The sequence below is a fragment of the Macrosteles quadrilineatus genome, unplaced genomic scaffold (genome assembly GCF_028750875.1).
Source record: "Macrosteles quadrilineatus isolate MER2022 unplaced genomic scaffold, UCM_ALF_1.0 Scaffold_9__3_contigs__length_116548681, whole genome shotgun sequence".
In the NCBI taxonomy this organism is placed as follows: Eukaryota; Metazoa; Arthropoda; class Insecta; order Hemiptera; family Cicadellidae; genus Macrosteles; species Macrosteles quadrilineatus.
Genome location: NW_026542602.1, coordinates 3,277,564 through 3,296,466, shown reverse-complemented (window position 1 = coordinate 3,296,466; position 18,903 = coordinate 3,277,564). Strand labels below are relative to the sequence as shown.

Sequence of the window (18,903 nt, the reverse complement as noted above, 5' to 3'; positions counted from 1 at the left end):
CTTCTCCTTGTCCTATTTTATTCAATTCTTCAATCAAGTCTTGATATCCTTCCAATTCCTCTTCATTTGTAGGATGATCGACTATTTCATGAAGTAGAAGATCTATTTCATCCTCGAATGTGGCTTGACAAATGGCGCAGCGTAGCATGTTGTAGATGTTCTCTATTCAAGAAGCAGCAGCATACTGATGAAAGATGTGAACATCCACCCCTATTTATACCATTCCCTCCCCTCTCTCCCCTCTACTACTACTATTAAATTAATGACATCACCCCATTTCCCAATTTCTTTATAATCTAACGTAAATACAGGCTATTCTTCAACTTTCAAACATATTTATAGAAAAACAAGGTATTTTATTTTTTACTAACTATTCCGGTTTAGTAGGTCAAGGTCATTGCAGGATAATAAAAAAATGTGTGAACAATTCGTTTAGTTCTGAAACACGTTTTTACACATGTTATACCAGAACTAAATAAATTGGTCAGACATTTTTTTATTCAAAATTTGGAAAAAGTTATTTACTGTTCAAAACTTGGAAAAGCCTCAATTTACTGTGTTATAGTCTTGGAAATTGAAGATTTCCAAGACAAACCCAACCTACCCACGTCCCATTTTTTTTTATTTGTTAGTACTCTTCATCAATTTCACTATCCAATAAATCCATCATTTCCGACAGAATTCGCTCTTCCATTTCACCATTCATTAATTGTATCATGTCCGACAGCATTTTTTCATCAGCATCTTCTTTTAATTTTTCAACGTGGTTATCAATTATAGCACTAGCTTCTTTCATTTCTCCCACAGTCCTCATTCTTGCTTCTTCAACTTCCTTTTCTAAAAACCTTATTCTTTCAATTGATAAATTTATAATTTGAAGTTTAGATGTTCCTTTTTTAGCTTTGAGTATGGTTCTCAATACCTCAAATGTTTCATTTAGCTTCATCACCCTCCTTCTTTCTCTTTCATTATGTCTAATCTTTTGTTTATCCATCTTGACTAAGCTTGCGTTTGCGAGTTCCAAAAATAAGAATGTTTAATGCAGGATGTCAAACCTCTTTTATACCTCCATATAGTGGTGGGGGGTAGACCACTCCCCACTTTACTTTATAGTAGTGGGGGAAATGGGTAACATTTTCTTTTATTGTTGAACCATGGAATTTTTAAATTCTTTAAGTAGGTCAAGGTCATTGTCAAATAATAAAAAAATGTGTGAACAATTTATTTAACCCAGCAACATGTTTTCTTAAACATGATATACCAGAATTAAACAAATTGCTCAGACATTTTTTTCAAAATTTTGAAAAAGCCGATTTACTGTGTCTTATATGATTTTATGATTATCAGGATTTAAAAGAAATTAAATATTTCAAAGATTAAAAATTTAGAAATAGAAAATTTACTGTATTTGTTTTGGAAATTGATGATTTGCAAAACAAACTCCCAACCCACCCTCTCATTTTAATTTTTGTACACTATCAGAGTCAGAGTCAGAGTCGGAGTCAGAGTCAAACAATCGTCTTCTACTTCTAAACATTGCACTAAACATTATATGACTTGTTGTAGGTGTTTCCCTTAGCTCAACAAGTTTCTCCGAGCATACCATCTCTTCAGTAGATGATGAATCTTCAACAAGTAGAAAACTTCTATCTTCTTCATCTAACTCTTCATCAGTCAATACTTCCAAATTTTCGTCACCATCCGATTCCAACTCTTCTTCGGATAAAGATTCTTCCTCCAAGTCTATGTCTTCTTCCTCTGAACCAGCTTCAAAAACAATGTTTTCCAATAAGGTTTTTAAAAAAGAAGTTGTCGGGAAAATATTGTCCACAGGAGACATAATGTACAAGAGTGGTAAATCTGAAGTAACTGATTGTACCTCAGCAAACATGTTATATAGACAAACCCCCACCATTTACCTTTACCCCCACCCTTAACCTTTACTCCATTTTGTTTTTAGTTATTGCGGTCTGGTTTTATGTAGAATGTGGCAGTCACAATATACCCTTTTTCTAACATTTCCACTAGCCTTCGAATTATTTTATTAAATCGTACATCAGTTAATTCTAGTTTCAACCCGTTTGCTTCTGAGTTCCAGATGTTTCTCTCTTCCTTCCACAAAGTAAAATGACATGTCACACTATGATTTAAATATTTTTCTAAACTTCCCCTGAATGCAAATGCTTCTTGAAGGTTTTTTAAGTTTCTTTTAATTATTATTGTAGCTGGGGAATTCATAGTTAAACTTGCCTCTGCTAGCTCCAATCTAAGAATGAATCGTGTGCAATATCAAGCGTCATTTATACCTTTATGTACTGGTGGGGGTAAAGGGGGGTGGGGTTAAACAAACCACCTTAATTTTAGTAGTGGTAGAAATTGATATTATCATTATTTTAAAATTTTGCAGAAATTTCTAAGTTTAAGAAGTGGGTCAAGGTCATTGCAAGATAATAAAAAAAATGTGTGAACAATTCATTTAATTCTGCAGCATGTTTTTACACATGATGTATCAGAATTAAACAAATTGCTCACACATTTTTTTTAAGAATTTGGAAAAATTGAATTTACTGTGTTATCTTTGGTAATGTAAAATGTTAAAAGGAAAAAAATTACCGTGTCTTTTTGATCTTGGAAATTGAAGATTTCCAAGACAATCTTCCTTTAGCATCCCGGATAAGGTAGTCAGTTCTTTTCGGATGTTCAGGGTTTACAACATCTCTTGGTAATCTAATTGAAAAATGCTCTCCTGTATCGTTACGTTTTATAATGATGTTATTAAACCATACACATCTGACAAAGAAATATTTCGTAAACCTTTTCATCCTTCTTACCCGGATTGCTTTGGGAAGTTCTTTAATTTTATTGGAAGACTCTGTGGTTTTATTGTGTTTTGAATGAATGGAGCACATATCACTATTCAAAACACAAACCTTTTCACAGTGTTCCCCCTTACTAGCACCCTTTTTAAAAACATATCGACACTTAGAGAGGGTGTGTGCAAATTTTCTTCTCCTGTCAGCAATTAATTGTTTACACTTATCTGAAGGAGAAGTGTGAAGGTGGTCAAAGGATTTGGAAGTGGCTGGTAGGGAGTCTTTTAGAGGAGATATGATGGGTGGTGGAATAGTGAATTGTAAAGGTGGAGTTGTCGAGGGAGAAATACATGGTGTAGAAGTTGGAGGTGGAGATGCAGTTCTAGTAGCAGTAGGTGTTGATAGAATATCAGCAACAGTGCAGTCAGAGGACGAGGAAGAGCTTGTAGATGAATCAGATGAGGTTAACTCCGAAGAAGATGAACAAGACGAACTTGATTGTGAAGATGAAGATGAAGACAATATTTCAATCAGTGGAGGAGATTGATCACCAATGGCTCGGAAGGTGTATTGTTCTTCTGCTCCAGGACTTGCACCTTCTGACTGCAGTATTTCTCGAAGAACCGATTTTGGATCTGACGCATGTGATGAAATTAAAATAGATCGAGGAAGAGACTTTGAAGATGAAGAAACTACTTTCAAGGGTCTAGTGGGAATTCTAAGGTAAGCCATGATAGCAAATGAAACAGTGAATAGTAACTGGAGCTGACTCAGCTAGCTAGGACTACTTCAGACCATTGAATGATGATTGCCTGCGAAGCAAACCTCCTTTTATAGCAAAACTCAAGTGGAGGGGAAAGCTTGTGGGTGGAGGGGAGAAGCTTGTGGTTGGAGGGGAAATGTTGTGTCCGTTGGTGTTAACTTAAAAGAACTGTTCTCGGTTCCCAATAATGTACTATAAGGAAGCTTTCTAAGTCCTGTAAGTAGGTCAAGGTCATTTAAAAATATTGCCAAAAGGAGAGATGGAGCAAAAATTGGCTCCATCTCTCCTTTTGTTGTAATAGGGGAACTTAGTGTTTGTTATGTATTTTAAGGGAAGCTTTCTAAGTCCTGTAAGTAGGTCAAGGTCATTTCAAAATAATGCCAAAAGGAGAGATGGAGCAAAAATAAGCTCCATCTCTCCTTTTGTTGTAGTGGGGGAACTTAGTGTTTGTTTTATTTTCGTGTTTGTGTGTAAGTCTGAATTGGCTAAAGACCAATGTATCAGTCTTTTTGATCAGAGGCAGCGCAGCCAAAGGACTGTCCTCATGTTATTGATCAAAGACTCATTAGCAATAGCCGGAGCAGCGCAGTCAACGAACTGTCCCCATAAAAATGTGTGAATGTCATCTATCTCATTTTGTTGTAGTGGGGGAACTTAGTGTTTGTTTTATTTTCATGTTTGTGTGTAAGTCTGAATTGGCTAAAGACCAATGTATCAGTCTTTTTGATCAGAGGCAGCGCAGCCAAAGGACTGTCCTCATGGTATTGATCAAAGACTCATTAGCAATAGCCGGAGCAGCGCAGTCAACGAACTGTCCCCATAAAAATGTGTGTATGTCAAAGAGAACTCTATGTCATGAATTTACTATTGGTTTCATGTTTTTGTTTTGTGTGAACGTTTTCAACTTACTAATGTCACTTAGAACTTTGTAACATACAATGATCAACTCAAATTGAAAATAAAATTACTAATAGGGACTTTATTATTTTGATACCTGAAATAGAACATCACATAATTAAGAAATACAACACCCTTACCAAAGATACAAATACGCAAAACACCCTCTAACTACAAGCCAACAAATACTACAATCAACATGCTTCTAATATAACTACTAAGTGACAAGAACCTTAGGTTAGAGTGGTACCAACTCTAAACTAAGGGTCTCATCTTTAGCCAGTTTGCCCATCCGGTCAGCTTCACCGGTTGTGCAAGACTGACAATCATCCGTCTGCTCGCAGCCCTTTTATACGCTCGGGTTGAGTGGTGGGGGTAGAACAACGCTGCACCTGCTTATGTAAATTAACTAGCGATAGTAGGTCCCTAGCTAGAATATATGCCCGGTCGGATTCAAACATATACAAGATCCATTACTACCGTTTTTATATTTTTTCCAAAATATTTTCAAAGTCCTGTAAGTAGGTCAAGGTCATTTAAAATAATACCAAAAGAAGAGATGGAGCAAACATGCTCTATCTCTCCTTCTGTTGTAGTGAGGAAAGAGTCTGTGTTTAGGTATAACAACAAAAGCTTAAAAGTGTTCATTGTTAGCTGACATAAGTAAACTACCAATGACAACGAAAAGTTTAAAATTTAATTTAACCAAATGCAGAATAGTATGCAGGCCGTTGGACCTCTCAACTAATTACAAAGTGGTCAACTTAAATTTTAAATATAGAATATTTACTGTCACAAGAAAGTTTTCATTGTTAGCTGACATAAGTAAACTACCAATGACAACGAAAAGTTTAAAATTTAATTTAACCAAATGCAGAATAGTATGCAGGCCGTTGGACCTCTCAACTAATTACAAAATGGTCAACTTAAATTTTAAAATATAGAATATTTACAGTCACAAGAAAGTGTTCATTGTTAGCTGACATAAGTAAACTACCAATGACAACAAAGGTTTAAAATTTAATTTAACCAAATGCAGAATAGTATGCAGGCCGTTGGACCTCTCAACTAATTACAAAATGGTCAACTTAAATTTTAAAATATAGAATATTTACAGTCACAAGAAAGTGTTCATTGTTAGCTGACATAAGTAAACTACCAATGACAACGAAAAGTTTAAAATTTAATTTAACCAAATGCAGAATAGTATGCAGGCCGTTGGACCTCTCAACTAATTACAAAATGGTCAACTTAAATTTTAAAATATAGAATATTTACAGTCACAAGAAAGTGTTCATTGTTAGCTGACATAAGTAAACTACCAATGACAACGAAAAGTTTAAAATTTAATTTAACCAAATGCAGAATAGTATGCAGGCCGTTGGACCTCTCAACTAATTACAAAATGGTCAACTTAAATTTTAAAATATAGAATATTTACAGTCACAAGAAAGTGTTCATTGTTAGCTGACATAAGTAAACTACCAATGACAACGAAAAGTTTAAAATTTAATTTAACCAAATGCAGAATAGTATGCAGGCCGTTGGACCTCTCAACTAATTACAAAATGGTCAACTTAAATTTTAAAATATAGAATATTTACAGTCACAAGAAAGTGTTCATTGTTAGCTGACATAAGTAAACTACCAATGACAACAAAGGTTTAAAATTTAATTTAACCAAATGCAGAATAGTATGCAGGCCGTTGGACCTCTCAACTAATTACAAAATGGTCAACTTAAATTTTAAAATATAGAATATTTACAGTCACAAGAAAGTGTTCATTGTTAGCTGACATAAGTAAACTACCAATGACAACGAAAAGTTTAAAATTTAATTTAACCAAATGCAGAATAGTATGCAGGCCGTTGGACCTCTCAACTAATTACAAAATGGTCAACTTAAATTTTAAAATATAGAATATTTACAGTCACAAGAAAGTGTTCATTGTTAGCTGACATAAGTAAACTACCAATGACAACGAAAAGTTTAAAATTTAATTTAACCAAATGCAGAATAGTATGCAGGCCGTTGGACCTCTCAACTAATTACAAAATGGTCAACTTAAATTTTAAAATATAGAATATTTACAGTCACAAGAAAGTGTTCATTGTTAGCTGACATAAGTAAACTACCAATGACAACGAAAAGTTTAAAATTTAATTTAACCAAATGCAGAATAGTATGCAGGCCGTTGGACCTCTCAACTAATTACAATATGGTCAACTTAAATTTTAAAATATAGAATATTTACAGTCACAAGAAAGTGTTCATTGTTAGCTGACATAAGTAAACTACCAATGACAACAAAAGTTTAAAATTTAATTTAACCAAATGCAGAATAGTATGCAGGCCGTTGGACCTCTCAACTAATTACAAAATGGTCAACTTAAATTTTAAATATAGAATATTTACAGTCACAAAAGATTGTTCATTTTAATGGGGGACTTCTTTATCCTTTGTTAGCTGAAATATCACATGATTAGAAAAATACAACACTCTGCGCAATTCAAGTACTAAAGACACGATGCACTCCATAAAGTAAAACCATCTAAGATACAAGCTAAAAAAACAACATGCAGCACATGCTATTGACTAAAACATTAAGTTAGATTGGCCAAATCTAACGAAAGGTTTTAATCAAAAGTCAGTCAGTCTACACTCAACCAGTCAGCTGTGCCAGTTGGGTGAGACTGACTACAGTCCGTTCGCTGGCGCTACTTTTATCCGCGAGCCAGTTGGGAGGGGGTCGGTTGGGAGGTTTACCCTGCTTCGCGGGTAAATTTCCCTACTGTCGGGTAATTCTACCTACCAAGTAAGGAAGTCTCCAAACCTCCAACATCACATCATTCAGTGTCGAACCTTCAACGAAGACTGTTCACATATGCTAGCTCTGTTCTGATGTTAACTATGGATAAGCCAAGTACAATCACACAAGATAAACTAAAGAGAATAAAAGAAGATTTAAAGAAATCTACTACTAATAAAACTAGCAATTTTCGCAAGTCAATGTCACTACGTCTAAAGTTTCAGAAGCAAATTAAATTACCACTACATTGGAATGCATCAGGATCAAATTATTCTAATCAATTATCACCCGAAGCCATATGTCAAGAAATGAAGCTTCCTCAACTAGTAAGTCCAATAGAAACAGAAAAAGTAACATTTAAATATGTGTTACAAAACAAACATTATCAATTAGTAGAACAAAGACAAAACGAAAATGGTAAAACGTTTATTTTCTTTTATGACAACAAGTTTTTAGAGGTTTGCTTTCCGACACGATTAAATGTGCCAAAGCCTCCTGACGTTGAAGATGGCAAACTAATTTATTTGATTCGCACAAGTCAGGACACATGGAATTGGGTATAATTCACTTAAAAAAAAAACAGTCTTTCTAAAGACTCCATTATATAAACATATTTTGACCACAAAGTCTGATCTGTCAAACTGTTTAACAAAATATAAACGATATTTAATTTTACTTAATTTTTTACGTCACGGTCTCCAGTACCCGTAATACACCACTACTTAAGGTTTTTTTTAAGACCAACAAATATTTACTAACATGGGGAAAATATATCTACTTTTTGGAACGTATTTCTGTATAAACATCTTTTAACCACAAACAGCTAACCTGCGACTATCTAACATAAGATATAAATTAAAATTGGTTTTTACAATACCTTGTGTTGTTGAGTCAATCGAGGTGTAGTATTACGATGGCATCAACGATGCAAACGATAGACCCAGGACCGTACAACACTCCGCCGCTATGTCCGAAAGCAAACTGTAGAACTGTGGATACAAATCCACATGGAGGTTGAGTAGGGGCATTTGACCTTGTTCCACTGCCCACTCACTTTCCCTTCGCGGCCTCAGCCTAATTCACGGCGGCCGGTGACACAACGACACAACCTTGCACCACGCCGCCGCGGGCACTAGTACAATACTGTAGGCTACTGTTAAATGTTACCGTCGACAATATGATTTTAACTCAATTTATTGTCTACATGTAAGCTGTGTTTTGGTTTAAAACCTTGGTGTAGCTGTTGGTTGATATTCCCAATACATTTAAGACAATTGCAAACGAACAAGTATTAGCTATTTAAACACACTACTGTACAGACAGCTGTTTCATCCCCTATCCATTACCACCAGCTCCTACCACCTGTATCCTGTTACCATTACACATCACCTATGACGTCACAAAGTGACGTAGCACCGGAAGCAACCATTTCCGCCTGATGGGCTTTAAACTCAATTAATTCACCCCACCTGCCCTGACAGGTGGTGCGATAGGAGTGACCTTAGGCTACTACTATAATCAATAGTAAGTTAAGGTTTAAAATTAATTCTCATAATCAATACTCATTTGTCAAAGTAAATGAAAAATGCACAAAGTGTACATGTTATGTACGTGTACATGTATAACTGTTATTTAGGTTATACAAAAAACTTTTACCGTAAATGTAGGTCGATAATTTAACTAATTTAAATAAATAGCTTAGTATATTGTTTTAGCAAATAAACACAAGTTTGTTCAGCCTACTTAACCACCGAAGGGATTGAGCTTGATCCCAAACGTCAACACTTTGCATTTGGTGTTTAGGCCGACGTTCCCTGTAAATTATGTTATAAACAAAACCTTACTTAACGACAATAAATCCCAGGTCGTGATTTAAAAGCGTTAACACTTCGAAACTTGAAAGTGTGTTTTTGCTATTTTAAAATATTGCTTGATTAAAAAGTTTGAATTTATATTTTACAAATGGCAGAAAGCGTTTCATAATATCATTTAAAACCAAGGTTATTATGATTAGAGAGAGGGAGAAAATTCTTTATTTATTACACACTGTTTTGCAGCAATAAATACAAAAAAAAATAAAAATATCACATGGGTCACAATGACCTGTGCGTGATAGAGTCCTTAGCTGTCTGCTGTCAAAATAAAAGTTCTTTTCTTTTCTTCTCAAAATAAAAACCATCTTTTTAATATTTGTAATTCTGATGATGCAATATTAATTAATTACTTGTTTACTTGCACACTATAATTAATAGTTTCTATAATTTTGTTAACATAAACATACTAACATATGATAATCAACATAAGGAACATACTTTACATCGTCATGCCCTAAAAATATTTTAAAATTTCAAATAATAATTGACTAATATGTTGTTAATTCTGTAATATTATTATTTTTATGATGATTTTTATTATTTTTATGATGAACTTATTGGGACTTTTTAGGATGAAGGGATAAAAAAAGATACAATTCATAGGTCTGTAAGGGCAATTATGCCAGTATTTATATTAATGTATTTATATCTGTAGGTTTTCTAATAATATACCCAGAAATAAATATTTCACGCGTACGGAGTAAAATGGTTGATATTTTATCTGATTATATATCCTTATATAACAAACTAAAAGCGTTGAAATCCTACTATTAAAAACCCTTGACTGTTACTCTTCATCATTAACAATGCGATACAGTTGTTGAGAGAACTGAAAACATATTTATTATTTAGGAAAATACTTAGTCTAATTGTATTTGATTTATAAACATCCCCTATTACAACTAAATGTTCATGTTGATATGAGCTACCGTATGAATAAAGACCAGCTTCACAATTAAGTTAAATAAAGCTTTTAATTAAAGTTTTTTTAAATTTTAAATGCCCTTGAACTTTTTTGGAAAACTACATCGATGCATTCACTTTAAAATATGAAAACGAAGAGTAACATCGGGCCATGTAGTCGAATTTTCATTTTTACGTATAACATTAAAATGGTTACATTCACATCACCGCTTAACAGATGTGTCATTAACTGTAATGATAGAATGTTCCAGTAATTAATCTTTACTTCTGTAATATCAGTTTAGCTTACAGGTTACGAAGCATTCCTTGAGTACAATGCAGTAAAATATGTTTTTAATTATTTTGTAATTTTAATATGTTCATGGCAAAGGTTTAATTTCAAACTTAAAAAGGGATTTTTAAAAGAAGAATCAGTATGTTGCTTTTTAAAATGTACAGCAGCTTGTGTATCAAATTATAACCATCAAATTGCAAATTGAAGACGAGGCATGCTAAAAGAAATAATATGTAATTGCTATTTATTGAAGTATAACAAATTACACGGTACGGTGACATACGAGCTTGAAAGATCTGCTAGGGAAAATTGAACCTGTTGAAACTTAAGCATTGAAATATGTAGAAATTAATGAAATAATTTAACTGACTCGACTGAAGGAGCAAACAATTTATTTTTATTATCACCAAAATACATTTTCTAAGCGATCTGCTAATAGCTTCTTTTACATAATGTTTCTCCATGTCTAGATTTTACCCTTTAGGTACCGACCATGGTATAATTTGCACCCTAACCTCTGTAGAGCAACTTACAGTCATGCCACGTACTTAAGGGTCGCAGAGGCCGGGTTCAGAGGGAGGTTTGTAATTGTACAAACTATTTCCCATTAAATCGAGAATCCCCTGACCTTACATTAGTTTACTGAGGTTAACAATTCTGTAGAGTAGTCTGATTGCAGGATCTAAACATACATTACTAAACATAAAATCGACATTAAAAAAACATATTTTCTACTAGATGATTGGTCTTTTGAAGTGAAAGAATTTTATTTTTTCAACTTAATTTTAATGCGTTACTTTTATAAATAACAGTTGAATCAATAGTGCAACCTAAGGTAGCCTAGATTTAATAATAATCGTATAATAATAAAAATATATTGAAGAAAATACACCTGGAGGTAGTCCTATAGTTTCAAGTCCTTTGAGTTTAATGTCTGTGAAAAATACTCAAACTAAGTTAAACATTGCTGGTATATTTTTTAAAGTTATCCTTATTAAAGTGGCATTTTACTTGCTTTAGAAGTAATTAATCAGTGTTTTATTTTGTTGTAATTTTATAACCTAATATAAATTTTATAACGGAAGGAGTGCCAAGTTATTATAATCATAATTAAATTAGAACATACTTACCACTATTGCATATATTCTTTAATTTCACTTTTATTAAACCTTATTCTTTAAGTGGCTCCAATGGAATTGGTTAATCATTATTGGCACAGTAACTATCAACCAGTCCACCAACTTGTGTTTGATTTAGTTCTGCAATTAGTGTGGACCAAGTTGGAACCAAAAAGGACATGACAAGTTTTGTTAAGATCATTGATTACCTAGGGTTATTGGCATTTTATTAAGTTAATACCATCAAAATGTGAAATTATGTATCAACGACTATATCAAACGGAATGCAAAAATAGCATTGAAGCTATGTTTAAGATATAGAATAATTTATTATCCAAACGTAGAGAGGATAACAAAACCATCAGTCATTCAATTTTAATGTTAAATTTTACAAGCGATGCTTTAGTGTTATGTCTGACTTTAATACATTAATTTAATTTTCTCCGTTCATTCCTGTATTGTCCTACGATTTTTATATCATGAACATACTAAAACCCATTTAAATCAACCAAAACTTAAAAAGTTTAGAATAATAAATAAATAACACTTCTGTACAGTGCATATGTCTCTTATGGACATCAGTACATAACGTATAATGTATAACGCTATGGCTGGTTTAGGTTTATAAGTAAACAGCTGTTTAGAATGCAGGTCGCGACTCAGGGGAATGTTGTTTGTTGTTGCCCACGTACTTTTATTGCCACTTTGCTGCGTTCACGTATGTAACCACGGGCTTACAGACGGAAACTATTGAAACGAATAAAACCTAGTTTCAAATTTTGATTTTGGTCGGGGTGAAATTAGCTAGTTAATCATTTCTCGGTATTTTTAGACAGATAGTAACGCTATCCAACACACTCCAGTAATGCTGTCATATGTATTCCGCTCACCTCCTTGTTCGGGTTGTTGGTTTATCCAAAGTACACTTCTAGATCGAACCTTATTCTTTATCTTCAGGAACATTCAATGTAACGTTTTGCAAGTCAGATCACTACGGCTCCACTAAATGTTTTATAAGAATACTTCGTGTGACTGTACTGTGCTAAAATAATTATAACTCGTGTCAATTTTAGTGGATAAGATAAATTAATTTTATTTTACAGTAATGGATTCCTCTATTTAATCGTACGATCCATCTTGACACAGTCAACATTTTCCCAATGCATACATGTATAATAACGTATCATGAATAGTTTGTAATCTTTAAAATTTGAAAATTATGTTATACATGACAGTTTAAATGAAAACAAAAAGAAAATCGTTGTGGAATTAAACAAGAGTGTGATTTATTCATTCGCTCTTAAAACAAAAATACGACAAGTATAATTTAAAATATTAAGTGAGGGCCTAGAACAAGAAAGATGATTTTTAAACTTTAAATAAGCTTAGGTTTAACAATAACCCATTCACAGAATAGCTCTTATATTTTAGAGAAATTAAATATTTATATTGCTTTTTATATTTTGGAAGATTTAAAATTTGTTGGAATCATTTGCTGCTTAAGAAAATAAGAGGTTAATCAATAGGTGTACAGAATCAACTCTTTAAACATTTAGCTAAAGATAATCATTAAATCATATATTTCTGAAGATTAAAGTGTTTTTATTAAAATCCTTACCTGCGATTGGGAAATCGTCGATAGTTTCCCAGAGATGTTGCACAAGTTGGCCCATTAGACGATTCATTGATCAAAAGCACCTAAGTGCTGACAACTTTAGTCTTTGAAGCACTCCAACATTGAACAAAATTTAATATCCTCCACTTAATATTGGGGTTTCAGAAAGTGGAGTATTTTCTATTATTGTCTAGGCCTAAGAAACATTATGTTGTATTAAATGAACTTGAGTTTGCATTCATGCGCGAATTACAATAATTATAAATCTCCTAAACTTAGAATTTTAATTTTAAATCATCATACATGCATTATTGATTAAGTACTTCACTAGCGTAACTAATGATACGCATCAAATATATTATTGATGTACGTGTTAGTAATGTTAACTAGAACAGATATAAAATATAATTACTATTTAATTCCTTTGGCTTCATTTCTAGATTTACATTTACGTTCATTATTAGTTAATGATGAAAAAATAAACTTTAAATGAACACATTCAAATAACTGCAATTAAAACACCAGTTAAAGCTGAAAACATTAATTTGTCCCGAAAAGATTCTCAACAGCTGCAAACTCAAAATACTGAATATTCCGTTAAAAGCCACAGTGCATGTTAATGCTCTGACAAGTTTCTGCTTTAACAAACTAAATCGTAGTTTGGAAACTTAAGTTGGTAATAGTAAAGAAAAGTTGTTCGGTAAAAAAAGTCAAGTCTGAGACACATTTAAGAATTTCACGACTTTTAAATGATCGTTTTTTGTTGGGCTTAGCATAAAATATAATATTTAATATTTTGAAGTAAATATAATATTTATGCTATTTTAATGAACGGCTCGAGGGTGTCCTGCCTCTTTTACAAAATTTTTAACTACTTGATTTTTAAAAATCAAATTGAAAGGACGTTTAAAAAAAGCTAAACTGGACTGTTATATTAAATAATGTATAAAAAGTAGGCCTACGAAAAAAAAATATTTTTATATCAATAAGGCATAGGGTTCCATTTTTAATCATAAGCACCTAACTAAGATAATACATTTTATTGGTCATATATTAAGACTCTTATGAATAAAACTTACGTTACAAAATATTGATCGAAGCAATTTTAATTTGGAAATTTATTATAAACTAATAGTTAGCCCTAATAGTTGTTTATGGCTTGGACCGATAGTTGTCTATTAAAAGCGGTGTATTTTATACAAATCTTGTTTAAAGTGCACGTCATAATATTTTAACTGTACAAAGTTTAAATCTTTCAATTTAGTTAGTTTATTACAATAACTATAAATGAGAACCAGGGCAATACTCCTAACTGTTATTCTGTATCGCATGATCAATTTATTTTTCATTCTTTTCTGTTGTTGTCGATTCATTTACGAAACGTTAACTATTAAAAATTTGCATGCTTGTGACAATGGACTTTACTGTAAATACGTTTTATCACTTATGTTATTATAGGATCCAATAATCTAAGTAATATACGTTATACTCATACAATTGCATGTTGCTTTATGCTATGTCTTATGCTAAAGCGAGAGAGAGTTTAAACATCGTATAGTAGTTTGAAAAATTAGCAAAAAAGGACTTGTAATAAATTAACATCAACCATGGTGAACATTTCAGCAGTTTATTGGCCTACTGTTTTAAATATTAGACCGATCCAGGCTCTTGACAGTTAGTTTAACTGAAACAGTCAAATATCACCCGAACGCGCCGTCAGTTTCTACAACTTGATCGCTGACCGAGGCAAACTAAGTTACTTGGTCGTTCTGTCAGTTTGTCTCTGCAACCGTCAGTTTCTACAACTTGATCGCTGACCGAGGCAAACTAAGTTACTTGGTCGTTCTGTCAGTTTGTCTCTGCAACCGTTAGTTTCTACAACTTGATCGCTGACCGAGGCAAACTAAGTTCAGTTTGTCTCTGCAACCGTCAGTTTCTACAACTTGATCGCTGACCGAGGCAAACTAAGTTACTTGGTCGTTCTGTCAGTTTGTCTCTGCAACCGTCAGTTTCTACAACTTGATCGCTGACCGAGGCAAACTAAGTTCAGTTTGTCTCTGCAACCGTCAGTTTCTACAACTTGATCGCTGACCGAGGCAAACTAAGTTACTTGGTCGTTCTGTCAGTTTGTCTCTAAAACCATCGGTTTCAACAACTACTTGATCGCTGACCGAGGCAAACTAAGTTACTTGGTCGTTCTGTCAGTTTGTCTCTGCAACCATCGGTTTCAACAACTACTTGATCGCTGACCGAGGCAAACTAAGTTTAGTTTGTCTCTGCAACCGTCAGTTTCTACAACTTGATCGCTGACCAAGGCAAACTAAGTTACTTGGTCGTTCTGTCAGTTTGTCTCTGCAACCATCGGTTTCAACAACTACTTGATCGCTGACCGAGGCAAACTAAGTTACTTGGTCGTTCTGTCAGTTTGTCTCTGCAACCGTCAGTTTCTACAACTTGATCGCTGACCGAGGCAAACTAAGTTCAGTTTGTCTCTTCAACCGTCAGTTTCTACAACTTGATCGCTGACCGAGGCAAACTAAGTTACTTGGTCGTTCTGTCAGTTTGTCTCTGCAACCATCGGTTTCAACAACTACTTGATCGCTGACCGAGGCAAACTAAGTTACTTATTGGTCGTTCTGTCAGTTTGTCTCTGCAACCGTCAGTTTCTACAACTTGATCGCTGACCGAGGCAAACTAAGTTACTTGGTCGTTCTGTCAGTTTGTCTCTGCAACCGTCAGTGTCTACAACTTGATCGCTGACCGAGACAAACTAAGTTACTTGGTCGTTCTGTCAGTTTGTCTCTGGAATTATCTTAGTTATAACCTCTGGCAATCTATTTAGAACAAATAACCTGGTCCGCTAAAAAAAACTATAAAACTGGCATAACATAAATTCTTATTATGGTTACTATATTTTGTTCACCACAACTTTATATTTCAACACTTTTGTCATTATTGTGTGGACTAAAACTATCATGAACAATATCTAAGCTGTCGTTAGTACTAGGATAACTGGTCAATGACACGAAGGATAGTTTATAATTAATCTCTAACATTTTATGGTGCAATTCATATATTTGCAGCATCTTAGAACACTTTTTCGCAAACGTAGTATTTTATACTCATTGTTGTGGTTTGCCCCTGAGCTGGTAAGACAAATATTAATAGTGGTTTATTTACCTTGTATTTTTGTCACAGCTCAAAAAAGCTCTTTTTTGAGCTGTGACAAAAATACAAGGTAAATAAACCACTATTAATAGTAGTGTTTTACTTCAACGACGACACAATTTATTAAGATAATATTTCAAATTTTATGAGTCTTAAATATTTAATTTTACTTGAACAATAATTATGTAACAAAAATCAAATCTAACTCTTGAAATTTAGATTACTAAAATTAGATTGAAAAATTGTAATAACCAATTCTTGCCATTAATAAAGTGTTATATGATTGCTTTTTTTATAAAGTCACTTAGTGTCACACCCGATTGATATTCATTATTAACATGTTTGGATTATTTTAACTTAAAGAATGCAACTTAAAAATTTAAAAATAACTACTGCAAACGTATCCAAACAATTTAACTATTAACGCTATCCAGTGGATTGTTTTACTAAAAGAGCTTTTTTCTGTGAACAGAGAAAGATACTCCTGGTTCAAGAAATTTAGGTTTAACAAATTAGGTCAAAGCAATTTTGTGGTCAAAGTTTCAATAGGAATTCACTTAAGTTTTCCTTCTTCGTAACTATTTTAGATATAATTATTTTTTACATTTTATTTAAAACTTGCCAAGATATGTAGTAATTTAATGGAAATAAACATTTCATGTAGGTATGATTTGACTAGACTACGTCATTTATTATTTTGCTCAAAATAATTTTTTGTCTAACACCTATGTTTTGTTGTCAAAGTTATTTGCAATTTGTACAAGTACGATATGTTACCCCCTTTGTTGTATGGCTTTGCAGATGAAATGAGGGATTGTAATTGGAAAATATTAACATAAAATATTACATCCATGAATTGCATACGTTGATGATCTCAAAATGATCACACAAACCAAACTTACAGAAAATTTAACATTGCTCATCAAGTCTTACACCTGTAGTAAATATCCCACTATTTATCAAAGTAAGGCAAATATGGTGAACATAGTAATTTGTCATAACATAAATTAGCATGACATTATGCTTTGCGGAGATTATACGTGGCGGGCGGCATATTAATGAGTCTAGTTATCTGGTCCATATGCGGTCACTTTATTTATGTACATATGCTCTAATGGGTGCAATGCTCATCCAATGCCACCCCTCTATAGTGTTAGAAACCCTGTTGGAAAAACATTAAATGTTAATCCATAGATGACTTATTAAAATCTTTTGTTTACTTAAACAAAAATCACAAATATTATTTTGTACGTGTTGTTTGTGTTTGTAATTATTATTGTTTTCGTATTGAAATACATGTTATTCTTTTGAGGAGACAGTCATAACCATGCTTGTAAATATTTACTTTTGTTTTATAGCATAAATATTAATCGATAGCCAAAGGAAAAGCTGTATTTGGGGCTCACTTGTAATCAACTAAGCAACATTCAGATCTAAAGGCAAGCACTACAACCAGTATTTAGTATACCTTATTAGGGCAATTTTAAATGATTAACTTTAAAACCCAGTGATCAATGCTTAGGCTAATTAAACCAGTAAAATTGGACCAGGAGTACTTATTAGATTATATGATTGTGTTATAATTAATATAAGTACATTAATTTTAAAGTATTGAAATACGATATGTTTATTAACAAGGTATGAGTAGATAAAAGATCAAAAGTCCAAATAAATCTGTTCTCGGAAAATTATGAATAATAAAACATTATTTATAAACGTTTGATTTAAAAATTTAAAAAATCCTTCTTGTCATAAAACATTTTAATCCGTAAACATTGTAATGACTGCATTGTAAATGAGTATCAGAAATTATACCAGATGCCAGATCCACTTTTATTTCTTCCCTGTAGAAATATCTCAAGAGATAATAGGCATAAAGTAAGCGAGGCGGTTTCTGAATCAAAGAAAAGAATTCCTTGATCCTTGATCTTTGAATCACGGTTCAATTACTATGCTTTGTGACATTTAGTCTTTAATGAACCTTGGGTTTTACAAGATAAGAAGGAATCTCTATTTTTGGAGCAATTCTTTTTTGATCGCATTTTAAAGTGAAAAAAACTCATACACGTTTTTTTTATAAACTGAAAAATTTATGTCAATTGTTATAAAACAATTTATAAAATAAATGAAACTGATCTCTTAGTTGTTATAAATAAAGCCTTTCTCAGAATATTGTAAAAGCTAAAAGAAATCAAATAGCATTTTCAACAATACTTATAATGAAATCAAGCAATAGAATTATACCGAGAAGCATATAACCACAGTTAATAAAGGTTTTATATAAGAAAAATACATTAATTACTACTTTTATTTTAAATTAGAGTCGTTTGTACATAATATTAGAAAGTTTTAATCATTGTCATTCTATTTTATAACAGCATGCATAAGCATTAGGCTTTATGATATTTCGACGACACAAAAAGAATGTGGTTGGATATTCTTCAAAATGAAGTTGGATTAATTTATTGATAGTACTACTAATTTCAGAGGGCTTTTTCGTTTGGCGATTTTTTAAAGCTGGGAATTCATCCTCATATATACGATTTGAATCGGAATATCAGATTGTTGTATGTTTCATAGTAAGATAGACAGCAATTTTACTTTAACAAATATATTTACCTGAACACGTAAAGATAAAAATGTACAA

The 18,903-nt window shown here is 32.7% G+C and overlaps 1 protein-coding gene across 3 annotated transcripts in view; it reads right to left on the bottom strand.

Moving 5' to 3' along the window:
• The window catches only part of LOC129002299 (collagen alpha-1(XVIII) chain-like), a 392,307-nt gene that overhangs the window by 96,484 nt on the left and 276,920 nt on the right, over nt 1-18,903 (bottom strand). The window lies entirely within an intron of this gene.